This window comes from Amblyomma americanum, chromosome 2, assembly GCF_052857255.1.
Source record: "Amblyomma americanum isolate KBUSLIRL-KWMA chromosome 2, ASM5285725v1, whole genome shotgun sequence".
NCBI lineage: Eukaryota > Metazoa > Arthropoda > Arachnida > Ixodida > Ixodidae > Amblyomma > Amblyomma americanum.
In genome coordinates, this window is record NC_135498.1 from 108,616,356 (window position 1) to 108,631,111 (window position 14,756).

Genomic DNA, 14,756 nt, shown 5'->3' on the forward strand with positions numbered 1-14,756 from the left:
TGACAGACCGCAGGTCAGCGTCAGCACGCTGCTTTGCCACTAAGTCCGAACTGCTGATCACACCTAGGAAACGATTGTCATCCTCTGCAGAGTGTGTGTGCGTGCGTGCGTGCGTGCGTGTGTGTGTGTGTGTGTGTGTGTGTGTGTGTGTGTGTGTGTGTGTGTGTGTGTGTGTGTGTGTGTGTGTGTGTGTGTGTGTGTGTGTGTGTGTGTGTGTGTGTGTGTGTGTGTGTGTGTGTGTGTGTGTGTGTGTGTGTGTGTGTGTGTGTGTGTGTGTGTGTGTGTGTGTGTGTGTGTGTGTGTGTGTGTGTGTCCCACGCGGCGTCGATGCATAGTAGAACAACCGTGGAGAATGTGCTGTACAATGACAGTGGCTTTGCACGAAAGAGTCGACGGAAAAGCTGCTCCCTTTCGTGGGACTGCAAGAATCTGGCGAGGAACAGTGGACGCGCGTTTCGTAGGATGAATCCGTTTCTTTTATCGGTACGTTGTTTTGGCGCAATAGGAGTAGATTCACATTGTGGACCAGCGCAAAACTGACAACGGACCTATGAAAGAGAAGCCAACACGGGCGTTGTGTCGTCTATTTCGTTTATCACGCCAAAAGAATCAGCACTGGCCCACAGCAATGATGAACTGCTGCTGCATTATGATATAAATACCTGTCTAATGTTTGATAGAAGCTTATTGGATGTGAATGTGGCCATGAGTGGTATTCGTTGAGAATAAGGCGGCACCAGTCGATACCTGAAGACGATTACTGTTTGCCCGCGCTCGACGCCCCGCATCCAACCGCATGCATAGGTGTTCATTATTTACACCCGAATTCCTCATCTGCAACCGCATCGCTCTAATGTGGCGTCTGAAGAACACCCTTTTTCAGTTTTATAGGGAGGTGGAGGTGGGGGGAATGAGCGGCTGCTCAAATGTCATTATTATTTTGATGTTGAGGGTTGTCCATACTCGCCTGTCGATTGCACTTTAAGCTATGCATTCACTGCGCAGAAATTTATTTGCTGTTGTGTTGGCAGAGGGATAATGAGTTCATGATTGTCATTGTACTGCGGTGCCATGTTCAAATAAAACACATCATTGTACAATCTACTTGCAGGATGTCTAATGTGCTAATAAATTACTGAGCAGCGAGTATGCATTGTGGTAAATGCGAGGAACATTACTGAATTACTTCACACTTGGCATGTTCTGTGCTCGTTAGTGGTTACGTGTGCCTTGGCGCCTGCTGTTTTCCAGTGTTGGGGTGACGAACATGTCTAGCTCAACTTAGCAGCTTTTTTCCATCCTCTCTGTACTGGTCAAATGATAAAATGAAAAATATAGTGTGTGCTTACTCAGGCTTAGTTTATACTGCATTTAATTTTATTTTTTTACTCTCAGGGCCAATGGGCAATACAGAGAGGAGTGGGTGACTAACCAAAATACATATGTAATAGGCAGATAAATTAAGATCATCATACACAGCAGACTTGAAGGCGTCTGGCGCAAAGGTGAACATGACGGAGGCGGGGGCAGCTGGAAACGTAGAAAAAATAGAGATCTGTGCGAGTTGTTACACGACTTAAGTTGAACACTAGCAAAAACATAAAGGGCAGAGGACTGATGCCAGAGTTAAAACTGTAGTATAAGACAAAAAAGCACATCCAATCAAGCAAAATGAGCACACACAAGCAATTAGGTGAACAGAGAACATGTAAAATAAAACTCGTTTAAGGACGCATTGCTAACTGTGATGTTGCTTAATAACTAGAGGTCTAGTTGCTCCCCTTCATATCTGGTCATTCCATGCCCAGCAACTGAGGTGTCATCAAAAAGGAGCATCTCTAATCACCCTTAATTACGTGGGAGGTACACAGCTCCAGATGTCAGAGGCTTGGTGTCTTCACCTTGCAGAATAGCTAGTTTGGTCGATATTAACTGTACTGCATGTAAGAGTTATGTGGTAGCCTTGTAGGTAGAGTATATCGTAAGTCTTGCAGCATGTTGTACAGTGCAGGCATTTTTAATTATTTACATTGCAGTGATATGTTAGCACAGGAAGGAAAGTTTGTAACTGAGCAGAAAAACAATGTTCATGCCATGTCTTAGCAGCATTCTTAGTGCCATATAAAATACAGTGCGAATAAGGAAACGCTTTATTTTTTGTTCGCTTTTTCTTTCTGAGCCGTGATTTTTTTTGCAAGTTGGCAATGTGCTATAATCTTCTGAGGCTGTCAGCTGGCCCACATGTTTGTCGAAGCTGCTGAGTACAGAAAGTGTGATGTCAATTAATGCAAGCTAAATAGAATAGGAATAGAAAATTCATGCTTTCAGAGTGCTTTCCAAAAAAACTGCTATTATTTCCTACTCATGATCCTGAGGGAACACTGCGTTCTGGCATTGACGGTTCACATCATCCTTGTCATTTTAGCAGTTATGGCTGCTTGCTGCTTTTTGAGAGCGTTTCATTTATTTGCAGGAAGAGCAGGTGTGACTGGCGGTAATATGTACCTACTGAGTTAAGCATTTCAATGAGCAATATGTTATTGTGCCTTTCATTTCTTATCCATGAAGGAGCTCACGTTTTTGATTGACGGTTTTTGTAGCAAAGACGTTACTGCTGCATTTCACTGCGCTCACATATTTCTTTGCCGATCATTTTGGTTTTCTGAGTGGTGCGTTTCCTTACCAAACAGCAGCTGGAAGTTTGGCTTTCAACCAGTGCACTTTCATCACGTTTGCAATGTATTTTCAGCTGGTGCTAAATTTCAATTGGAAATGTTGTCTAAGCCTTGTCTAACTGTGTCTAATTGTTTTCGAACTGTTGACCTCAATAGGTTGCATTTATCACTGAAAGAAAATGTTGCCATAAAATTCTTATTAAACGTTACCTTATTATGTATTTAACAACATGATAGAAACGTTTATGATGAATACTTAGTCAACGTTCCTGTTGTGACGTTATAGCAACGTAAATTGCTTGTTATTTCATGTTGCGCATACTTTGTAACAACTACTCAAAGTTCAAGCAACGTTATGCGTTACTTGGGTAGTGAAGGTAGATAAGACTGAGAGCTGTGAAAATTTCTATGAAAACGGCTTGAGCCACCAAGTTGTGCGCATGTGATGTTAAAAACTATAAATATGAAACCTGGAGGGAAGCGAAAATTAAACGAGCTCTTTGTAGTGTACCCTTCCTTGCAGTGTGGCCCTTTCGTCCTGTGGTCTTCCGTACACATATAGCGGTACCTGTAGCGCTAAGATCGTTTGTTCGAGATAAAATTTTGAATATACGGGGCATTTGGCGGTCAGTATTGTTTTATACTACGTAGAGCTGGGTTACTTGCCTGATTTGGTGAGAATCAATCCTTTATTTCTGCGGCGACGCCAGAACCATAACAACGAGTTTTCGCAGCATTCGTACCGGTAGCGGCACCTAGCCCCGACTGGAGGAACGAGCGCGGTGATGCCGTAGTCTGGACAGAAGAGTCTTCGTTCCTCCATTGAGCGCGAGACGGTTCTACTGGTACCATCATGGGGGGGAAGCTCAATTCAAGTCATCGCCGGAGACGATGAGGATATAATGAATAATTCTGATCGAATGAGGAAAGTACCCGTCGAAAACTTAGTATATAACAAAATTTACGCACAAAGGCCATCCCTCTATGAAGTTTGAGCTCGAAAAAGCGAGCAGTCGAGCCGGGAGATTTATTTTTGATTCTCTTGAGCGACGCAATGGTCAGCTATATTCTCTATACCAGGTATCCTATGCCAGTGATAATTGATATAAAAAGGCGAGAAATATGTATAGCAAAAGACGCCATGCAAATATATGGTTGTTAAAATCTTCAACATAAAATTGTGCGGAGCAGTGTGAAAAGGTAAGAAACTTTAAAAATGTGCAGAATATGGCAGAAACGAGTGAATACTGCATGCATACTCACAAATGACGCAACTGCAAATTACCGCACAGGTGATCTCCCAGATGTGCGTATTGGAAAAAAGAGCCAAGCGAATATAACGAAATGAACGTAACTAGAAGTCCAAATGCGTTTTTTCAAAATAAAGTAACAATGATTTCAATGCTTTACCGCAGAGAAGCCTGCGTGAGAATAGCACCATTAGTAACACTCACAAATTTTAGCCTGACGTAGTATACTGTAATCACCATAAAAATTGCTATATCTCTCAACAACAGCAAAATACAGCATGAACAATCCTTTAAATGGTTTGGGCTTTTATGTTCCTCAAGCTTTCAACAAACATGGTAACAGTTTCGAACTTGCCGCTAACATAGCGAAGATAACGGTTATCTTAAAATCGTGGTTCATAGTGATATTAAAAATTTTAATTTAAGGGACAGTGATTTGGGAAGCACTTTAAAAAATTGTATAAAGTGATGACGCGCAGTTTGAATACTTCCATCAACGGTGAATCTTCTGTGCAAGTGGAAAATAAACTTCCTGCGTGTCACTGCATTACGTCTGGCCTGGTTAGCCGGTGCTGAAGAGCTCCGGGCCTGCTTTGTTCAACTGCCCAGCTGTATGCATAACATACAGCTGGGCTATTTGCGTCTTATTGAGCGTGTTACACATTATCGCGAGGCAAGCAAGGCGGCACTGATGTCGAAGGGATGGCAGACCGAAGGGGAGGAATACGTGGATTTGTGTGTGGCAGCTCACCAGGCGTCAAAATCGAACGATCAAATGAAGATGCATTTATCGAGGAGTTAAATAGTTGAGTAACCATGACATTGATATGCACTATAAGATGAGAGCATAGATTGGGGCACAGTACCTACGCTGTCAGGGCGCCGAGCTAGGCCGGGCAACCGGCTAAGATAAGTCGATACTTTCTGGAACTGGATCGCCGCCTGGTGTGCTAGTTTGCGTTGCAACATGTGAGGCGGTTGAAAAAATTCAGCTGCGAGGCTTCTGGAAGCAAAAACCGCGCAAGGTTCGAAAAAGTGCGGGGACACATCAATGGATGTGCCGTCGTCATCAGCCGCTTTTCTTCTTTAAGCTGGTGAACGAGCTTGGTCTGCATGGCTGGTGACCTTATCTGCTTGATGACCTCCCACCGTCAGCCTTTGTACTTCCAGGTGAGCAGCAGGCTTGGCGCCACCCGCTGCTATTATTCTTTTATTGGCCACCACTTTCATCCAATTCTTATTTTGCGCTGGGCAGCGTAGTCAACATCCATCACTGAATTCGGTGCCCGACACGCTCTAGCCCTATGCCAATCATGTTCGGCCTTAGGGCAGCAATTGCCCACCTTGGCTGATTTTTCAGCTTCATATGAAAATGGTGCGCTGCTCTGAGCGAGGAAGACAGGTTATTGTATTAACCGTTTCGGTAGTCATTTTTAACTCTCTTCGTCAATCTAAGCAGCACCTGTATTAAATGTGTTACGTTCCATCTAGCCCAATTCCCAGCATTTAACTTTTTTACGAGTTCATCGGGCTCCTCTTAAGGAATGACAGTCATTTGTTACCGTTGTTTGTGCTATGTTCCCACAGGTCGTACTCCTGACGCCTTATAAGTGGGTACAGGGATTACTTCAGCAGGGGAAGCACACGCGTTCGTGAGCTTGCTCGGACGCTAGAGCGCCACAACATGACAAGAAGATCAGCGGCAGGCAGCAAACCGGAAGCTCTGAACAAGATGTCACATGCCTACTGATTCCGATGCTGTTTGCAGCCATCAAGGCTCTTATCCGTGCAAACCCCTCGTCAGGAAGACTCCCAGAAGTAGAAGCTGTCCTTGCAATGGAGCCGTTGGTGTCGGTCTCCTACGCTCCGCTGGGGCGTAATACCAAACTTCAGTAATCATGGCTTCCACAGCGAGAACTTCACCGCAGCTGACAATCCACAACATTTTTCGTACATGCACCATTTTCCAGTGGAACGCTCGCGGGCTACGCTCTAAACTCTCATATTTCCGACAGCTCGTGCGAGCATACCACTTCCCCTTCATAGTCATCTGTGAATCACGCGTCGAGGAAACTTTCCGACTCAATGGATACTATTTCCATCATTCACAACGACCAGATAACGTCAGCAGATTGCTGATAGGCTTTCGCAAGGATATCCCGGCCTCACCGGTTGATGTCCCGCCTCACAGCGACAATGAATACGTATGCGCTGTCACAGTTATTGCCGGACAATAGTACACTCTGATTGGAGTATATCTTGAGCCAGGCACGCCATTTGATGCTTTGAGATTTGAAGACTTGATAGCAAGGACGCCCTCTCCGCATATTATTTGCGGAGACTTCAATGCTCATAATGAAATTTGGGGCAGCTCCCATACATGTGCCCGAGGTGCCAAGCTTGCAAAACTTCTCTCCAAGCATTCAGTTCAGCTATTAAATGACGGCAGCATAACCTACCTCCGAGGCCCGACGACTACCAGCAGCATCGACGTGACATTTGTCACAAGTTCATTCGCCCACAACTTTGGCTGGTGCACTGATTTGGAGACACGTGGAAGCGACCATTACCCAATCCTCATATCGGCTTTCCATGCGCAGAGGAACCCAAAGAAATTCCTTGTAAAATCTACAGACTGGGACGCATACAAGTACGCTGTAAGCAGAGGAGTTACTGCGGCAACTTGCAATGAGGAATAAGCATCGACAATTGCGTATTACCTGAGGGCGAGTACACAACTTACAGCTAAAAATGATAACCTACCTTCAAATGATGACACATTCCAAAGGCTTTGCGCTATACGCAGGCGAGCTGAAAGGAAAGCTCTGCGCACAAAAAGCCTCGATGACCTACGTGCATGCCGACGGGCACAACGTCACATTCGACGCTACATGGATAAACTCAGTCGGCAAAAGTGGCGTGACTTTTGTTCTACGCTGGATGTGCGCAAACCAGTAACCAATATTTGGCGGATAGTTAGAGGTATGCGCACGCCACTTCAACAACTCCACCCCTTCGCTGCACTCTCCCTTCACGAGCAAAAATCTATAAAAGAAGTCTCAGAAGAATACTGCAAGCTGCTGTCGGCAGGGTTAGGGCATTCGACACTCTCCGCAGATGGTCAAACAGGCATCCCAAAGGCGGCAGTGCCAGCGTTAGACCTGCCTTTCACAATGGAAGAACTATCCACAGCTATCGCGGAGACAAACAGGCACACGTCTCCGGGTCATGATGAGGTGACCTATGACGCCATTGCAAAGCTACCTCACACCTCCCGTCTTCGACTCCTGGAGTATTACAATTCTTCCTGGATGGCTGGTGAGGTCCCCACGGAATAGAAGCTGGCGAAAATCGTGCCCGTTTTGAAACCCTGTAAGCAGCCAACAAGCTACGCATCATTCCGGCCCATTGCCCTACTGAGCTGCGTAGGTAAGCTCATGGAGCGCATGATCTGCAAGCGCATAACTTGGTTACTAGAAAGCCGAAATGAGTTCCCCCAAGAAATGAACGGGTTCCGTCAAAACAGGTCTGCGACTGACAATATCATCGCCCTCGTCTCATCAATTGAGGAGTACCTTCATGCTGGGTACATCCCAACAGCCGTTTTCCTAGACATCAAGGCCGCTTTTGACTCCGTCTTTCACCATGCAATTCTCGCAGCCTTTGGCAGTCTTGGCCTTGGAGGAAGGCTATACAAGTGGATCGGGCATTATTTAAAAGAACGGCAAATTTTTATTACCACTCCAAACGGTCCAACACGCTTTCACGCAGTGGAGAGGGGCGTACCACAGGGAGCGGTGCGTGCTTAGCCCTCTCCTGTTCAATATTGTCCTTATTCACATAAGAAGACACCTTCCGCGAGGGGTCCGCATAACAATTTATGCTGATGATATCTGCATCTGGACCGCGTCACGTTCGCGCTATATTACCCAGCAACGTCTTCAGAGAGCACTATTGCACATTTCGATGTACCTGGCTTCCAGAGGTCTTCGTCTCTCGCCAGAAAAGAGTGTTGCAATGGCGTTTACAAGAAAAACGATGACCCGATATCCGCTGCTCCTAGGCGGACGATCGCTGCCATATGTACGATCTCAGCGATTCCTGGGTGTTGTAATCGACTATAATCTGTCATGGTCACCTCAGATAAAAAAAACTCCGTGCGAGGATTACTGCAGCATCGCAAGTGTTCAGGTTCATGGCGGGAACAAGGTGGGGTAGCAACTGCCGATCAATGCTTCTGCTTGAAAAAGCCTACGTTGAAGGAACCTTGCGCTGCTGTCTACCAGTGCTTCAAAGATTATCTACATCAAGCAATAAGACTCTCAATGCCGCACGGAACAACTGCCTGCGAATATGTATTGGCCTCCCAAAGGGTTCCCCTGCATCAGGAACAGTAGCGGAGGCAGGATGTCTCCCACTAGAGGTAATTGCCGCCCAGGAAACTATGCGTACCCATCTCCGCCATGTCCTGCAAGGGAAGAAGCACTTACTACACCGTGTCCACCTAACTCACACCAACTCTAGCTTTGGCCAGGCAGTGCAGCTCCTGCCCCTTCCTACTATTAATCAGCCTCAGAAACTACTACCTCTGGCCTTTCCTCCATGGACACTCTCTCCTCTAAAGGTGAAGAAGTCTGCTCCAGGTGTGAATGCAAAGAGCCGCATGCCACAGGCAGCACTTCTGCAAGCTATTCTCGCCTACTTAATCGAAGAATATACGCAGCACACCCATATCTTCACCGATGGTTCAACTACTAAAGAAACTTCTTCTTGTGGCCTTTATGTGCCCTCAACAGGCCATGCCCTTTCTTACCGGCTGCAGCGGAGGACCTCCTCTACAACAGCTGAGCGTCACGGCATTAAGGAAGCTGTTTCTTACATCCTGCGCCGATCCGCCGGCCGTTGGGTTATCTTCACCGATTCAAAAGCATCTCTGCAGATCCTGGCCAACCTGCTGAAGAAAACGAATCACCAGCCAGTTTCCTTGGACAATGGGTATATCCATCATTTAGCTATTGCCGCACGCCACTGCATAACATTTCAGTGGGTACCAGCTCACTGTGGCATTATGGCTAATGAAAAAGCAGATGAAGCGGCCCGTAAGGGCCATCAACATCAGAGATACATTCGAAGTTTTCTCACGAAATCTAATGCGTCCCAAATGGCTAAAAGTTTTGCGTACGAAGAAACGCATCGGCTTTGGAGTTTGCCGACACATCAGTACCAATTTCTTCACTCAATCGACCCACATCTTAGATCGACTCTCACCCAGAATTCCTCGACAACTCGAAACACTTTATCACCGACTTCGTCTGAATGCTGCATATACAAATGGCCTGCGATACCGTTTTGGACAAATGAACAGTTCGCATTGTGACAACTGTGCTTCGATAGAAACTGTGGAACATATCCTGCTTGAGTGCCCTGCGTATGCTAACGAGCGTGCGTACTATGAACATTGCATGCAGAAGCTCTGCCCAGTGCCCCTAACAATGGACAAAGTTTTAGGCCCCTTAGCCTGCTTCAGGCAACAGAGACTTGCAATGAACTTTCTTTTTACATATTTAAAAGACATTGGACATCTCGATAAGCTCTAAATTCACTTGCAGGTTACCTTCATGCATTCTTCTTGCAGTGAACTTTGTCAGCCCATTCGTCGGACTATGCACTCCATCATTCCATAGGTTACATCAATACTCGCCACTGCATCCTTAGTACCCATTTCATGGCTGCATTTTATCTTCGTATTTTTTCCCACCTCTTCCACGCTGCTCTCCTTCAGTCTTTATCTCCCAAATTCCCCTCCCTACGCCAAGTAGCATGCCAGCGATATTGAAACGCCGGCTAAATTCTCTGGTTCTTCATTAAAGAATCTCTCTCTCTCTCTGCTCCCAAATCTTTCATGCCCAATATGAATTGAACTATCATGGGCAGCCAGTAATAAAGGACGCGGACGGGCGAAGATGGTGAATGTCAGACTCAGTTTGTCAACAGCCCAAGTATGGGCAGCCGCAAGTGCCAGACGCTTCACGAGCACGGAGGGCAAAGGCCAGTTGATCCCCGGCCATCGAACACGCGAAGAGGAAGGTCTCCCAAGCCTCTTTAGTGGGGTTGGGCTGTCGGCGCGTTCGGGTCGGATGTGGGATGTCGGAGGAGGAAAGTCGGGACTGCATTGGCATACCCGCACCATTTGGGATAGAGAGCAACGGCTCTATTCCCAGTGCTGACACTCGGGATTTACTTTCCGGTCGTAGGGAGCAGCCTGGTTCGGACACCAGGAGGTGTTGGTCTGGAGCTGCCACAGAACGCGTTCTTCTGCCTTTGGCAGCCCCTTTGCCCGGGGAAGTACCTTCGGTGCCGAGCTTCCCAGTCGTCTATGATTTCTCAGAACCGCAACAGCTGCCCACCTAGCTCTTCATCGGAGTATCAGAGGGTGGGTGCCTGGAGGATAAGCACGCCAGCAGCGGCACTTGCTCTCTTTGTTTCCTGGGAGTCCCTCATAGGCCGGCACCCACACGATGCGCCTAGGCTGGGGTTCTGCGTCGCGGACCGCATTGTATAGCAAATGGTGGGCCAGTGTGCCAACCTCACCGCGCATATATATATATATATATATATATATATATATATATATATATATATATATATATATATATATATATATATATATATATATATATATATATACGCACAGCTACTCAGCCAGTCAAATCAATTTTCTTGATGTTGACATTCTGGTGGACAAGGGGTCAGTTCGTGCAACCGTTTATAGAAAACCAACCGACTCACAAAAATATCTACATTTTCAAAGCGCCCATCCCCGTCACTGCAAAACCAGCATCCCTTATTCGCAGGCCCATCGTTTTCGAAGAATCTGCTCTAACGACCTAGACTTTCATGAAAACTCCGAACACATGCGCAACGTGCTCTTAACACAGCGCTATCCACGTTCCCTTATTGATGACGCCATAAGCAGAGCTTCAAATCTTAACCGTAGTCAAATACTCCAGGGGCACCAAATAGATAACCGAAATTATTACACTACAAACCTTATCCTCACATTTAACAGTAACGCACCGAACATAAACAGAATTCTTAATAAGCACTTTAACATTCTCCAGCAAAAGTCAACGACTATCGAAAATATTTACATGCGCACCCCGCGTGATTTACAGGCGTGCCAAAAACATTCAGAACCACCTAGTCCACTCCAAGGAACACAAAACCCCAAAATATGAATGCCAGCCCTGTGGTAAGGGTCGCTGCAAAGTTTGCAAGCACATGCAGACTACGTGTTCCGCAACTAGTACGAGGTCAGTTTTCCAGCATTCAATCAACGGTAACTTTGACTGCGACTCATCAAACATTATTTACCTTCTTGAATGCACTTTGTGTAACCAGCAATACATAGGACAGACAAACACTGCATTCCGCATTCGATTTAACAATCACCGCGCACACGCCAAGTCTCTCCCAAACCTTCCCCTATCCAAGCATGTAAACGCAGAAGGACACCCATTTGACCAACTAAAAGAAACAATTATTCAAGGGGGCTTCAAAAACAGGCGAGAACGTCCTATTTTATCCACAAGTTTAATACTATTCAAGAAGGTCTTAACGAAAAGCCTGGTACCCTTTCTTTTATTCACGACCTCCAAACAAAATAATACTACATTTCTCGTTAATTGGCTAACTCAGATATATATCTTTTATAACTCCTAGTGTATATCCCAGGCAATCATACCCCTCCTTACTTACACTATCCTGCCTCGTGCAGTATTGATAAGCTTTTGATGTTCTTTCCTTACATTTTCCGACAATTTGAAATGTTTGCACACAGCTATCCCAGCCCTCCTCCCCTACAAACAAGTATTCCCGGCGAGGTCGGTTCAACGATCCGCCCAGGGAGAGGGGTCCACCGTTCAGTGAAACCCAGACCCCGTGAGTAAGTTCTTACACATGTGCTCGTTAACGTAGCCCACTCCTTCCTTAACGTTCTAGCCCTCGGCTCACCGGAAATTAGTGAGACCTCCAAAAGGCGCCTGGTTTGGCCTGTTCGTCACTGCCAGTGTCATTTGCGCAGCGGCTCCTCTTCGGCCACGCATCTGCAGCGGCGCCCTTTGTGTTTGTGCATTTTGTTTGTTTTGTTGCACGTTTTGCTTTCGTGGTTGCCGTGCTGCCCATGTCCCCCGCACCGTCTTCCTCTCTTTTTCTCTCGTTTCGCCATCGCCTTTTGTACCCCACCCTTCCTTACTATACTCTTTTTCCCCCTTTTTTCCTTTATTTCTATTTTTTGCTTCCTCCCCCAATATTGTTCCTGTCTGCTCCCCGCGCCTCCATCTTTATTTTTTTTTATTTTTTGAACTGTTGTTGCTATTTGCGTGTTACACTCCTTTCTCCCTCCTCTTGAGCTCACAAACTTAAAACGTCCATCTGACGCGAGACCACTACAGTCCTGAAGAAGACCGCACCGCGGTCGAAACGTTGATAAATAAAAGTGTCTTTGTAGAAGTGCCCACTTCTCTTAAATCTATATATATATATATATATATATATATATATATATATATATATATATATATATATATATATATATATATATATATATATATATATATATATATAAATAAAAGTGTCTTTGTAGAAGTGCCCACTTTTCTTATATATATATATATATATATATATATATATATATATATATATATATATATATATATATATATATATATATATATATATATATATATATATATATATATATATATATATATAGCTTTCACAGGCGAATCTCGAATCGGCGATGACAGTTCGGCACTTGGGGTCTGAAACTGCGAGGATAATTGCGTCTTCCTGTGCCCGAAAAGCACTTCATCGCGGAGAGTCCATCGACCTGTGCGTTGCGGTGCACCACCGCTGCCCTGTAGTGGCCCGAATGGGTAGGGCCAGCCACATCTACGTAGCAGACACCTTGTTTGATGGCGTGTTTGGAGTGCAGCCCCCGTGCTCCTGACGTGCGGCGGCCTTCGTGGAGGTCCGGACTCGTGTTGCGGAGGACAGGGTCCACTCTCAGCCTGTGTCACCAGCCCTCCGGGATCCGAAGATTACTAACCTCCGGGACACAGGGTGGTGCAATTTTGAGGCGCTGGAGCAGGCGCTGTCCTGGTAGCGTTTGCGCCAAGCGCGTGTTCTGAGTAACGGTGTGAGCCTCCCGCAACTCCCGGAAGGTGTAAAGCGCCCTTAGACCATGATGGCGTTCCGTGGGAGTTGCGATCGGGAGGCACAACTTCCGCTGCACCACTTTCTGATTAATGACGCCCAGCTGTTGCACTTTGGCGGCGCTGAAGTGTAGCTACGGGCAGAATACAGGATGCGGCTGGTAACAGGGGCGTGCGCAAGACGGGATGCGTTGGGTCCCCGCAGACGCCCGCGCCGGTTCGATACCCGCCTTAGCATGGGGCCCGCCAAGTCCCTGTGCGTTTGAGTTTGGCTATTGAACCTGTTTTGAGCCAACAGTGAATATAAAGACACAAGACCCGGACCTCGCTCACTTTGCGCGTAGGACTCTCGCGGAGGGAGATGTGCATCGAATTTCGGTCGGTATTGACGGCGCGAATGTGTCATTTACAACATTTTCAGACAAACGTTTTGTAATCTAGAATATTGTAATACACTGTTATGGAAACATTGAAGGTAATCGCCCATTCTTCTGATATGTATAAAAAGTTCCTTTTAAAGTGTTCCTATCGGTCCCAGCGTTAAGACTGCCATAGAAAACCAATGGAGAACGTGGTTGAAGACAGCAAAAAGTTAACTGAAGACCGTTAACAGGACTGCCGTAAGGTGATCAGCGGATATAATGATTGTTATAGTGTGAAATCTTACATTTTAACAAATCATTGCGTTCATAAACGGATTCCCGATCGAAAATGCCTTTGTCCAGAATTGCTGGACATGTAGGAGATTCGATTTGGCGCGGGGAATCCGTGTGGCACTCGACAGCCGAAGCGACATGGTAGCATCATCCCCCCTTCGGCTTGTGCAAGCATTGGTCACGTGGGTAACCATACATTAAAAGCAGCAAAAAAAGCGGGGCCTGCGGTCACTTGTGAGGAAAAGCTCAGGATAAAAGTTTAATGATGAGAACCACTCCCCAAGACTCTTCTCCGTCTATCGATAACTATGAGTGTCATAGAATACGGTACGCCTTCCATGCAGTGTTTTTAACATTTACAACTACTCTCAAGAACGAGACCGTGTGTGAATATTTATTTAATGCGCACCTTTCTGCCTTCCCTTGTTTCTGTTTCTTCTTTTTGTCTCCCCTTCCTTATAATGATCCTAAAAATACTTGTGGCCGCAAGCACCTTCTGAGAACGCTGTGTTCAGCGCCTTTTGGTACTTTGTGAATATTTTAGACGTCGATTGGCTGAAAAAGTGCAGGACGTAAATGTGAGTACTATTTGCACCTTTTTCATCTGACAACAGTCTTCACCCAAAAGAAAATTCACAGAAATCTGAACTATGGTGTCACTTCTTTGTCAATAATATACCAATCGATTTGGGCCTTTTTTCAACAAAATAAACTTTGGTTCTTACTCGGCCTTACTCGCCCGACCTTGCACCGTCGTTATTTTACTCTTCTCGTGTCATGGAGGTAGACATGAAAGGAAATAATTAGCCGACAAGCAGTTTAGTGTAACTGCTCTAAGTAAATGATGGCACCCAGAACAGGATCAGAGGGAAAAGGTCTGCAAACAATTTCCACGGATGTGAAGGCTGTTTTAGCAAGACTGGTTAACTTTTGTTGACCTCTCCAAACTCCGCCAAAAAA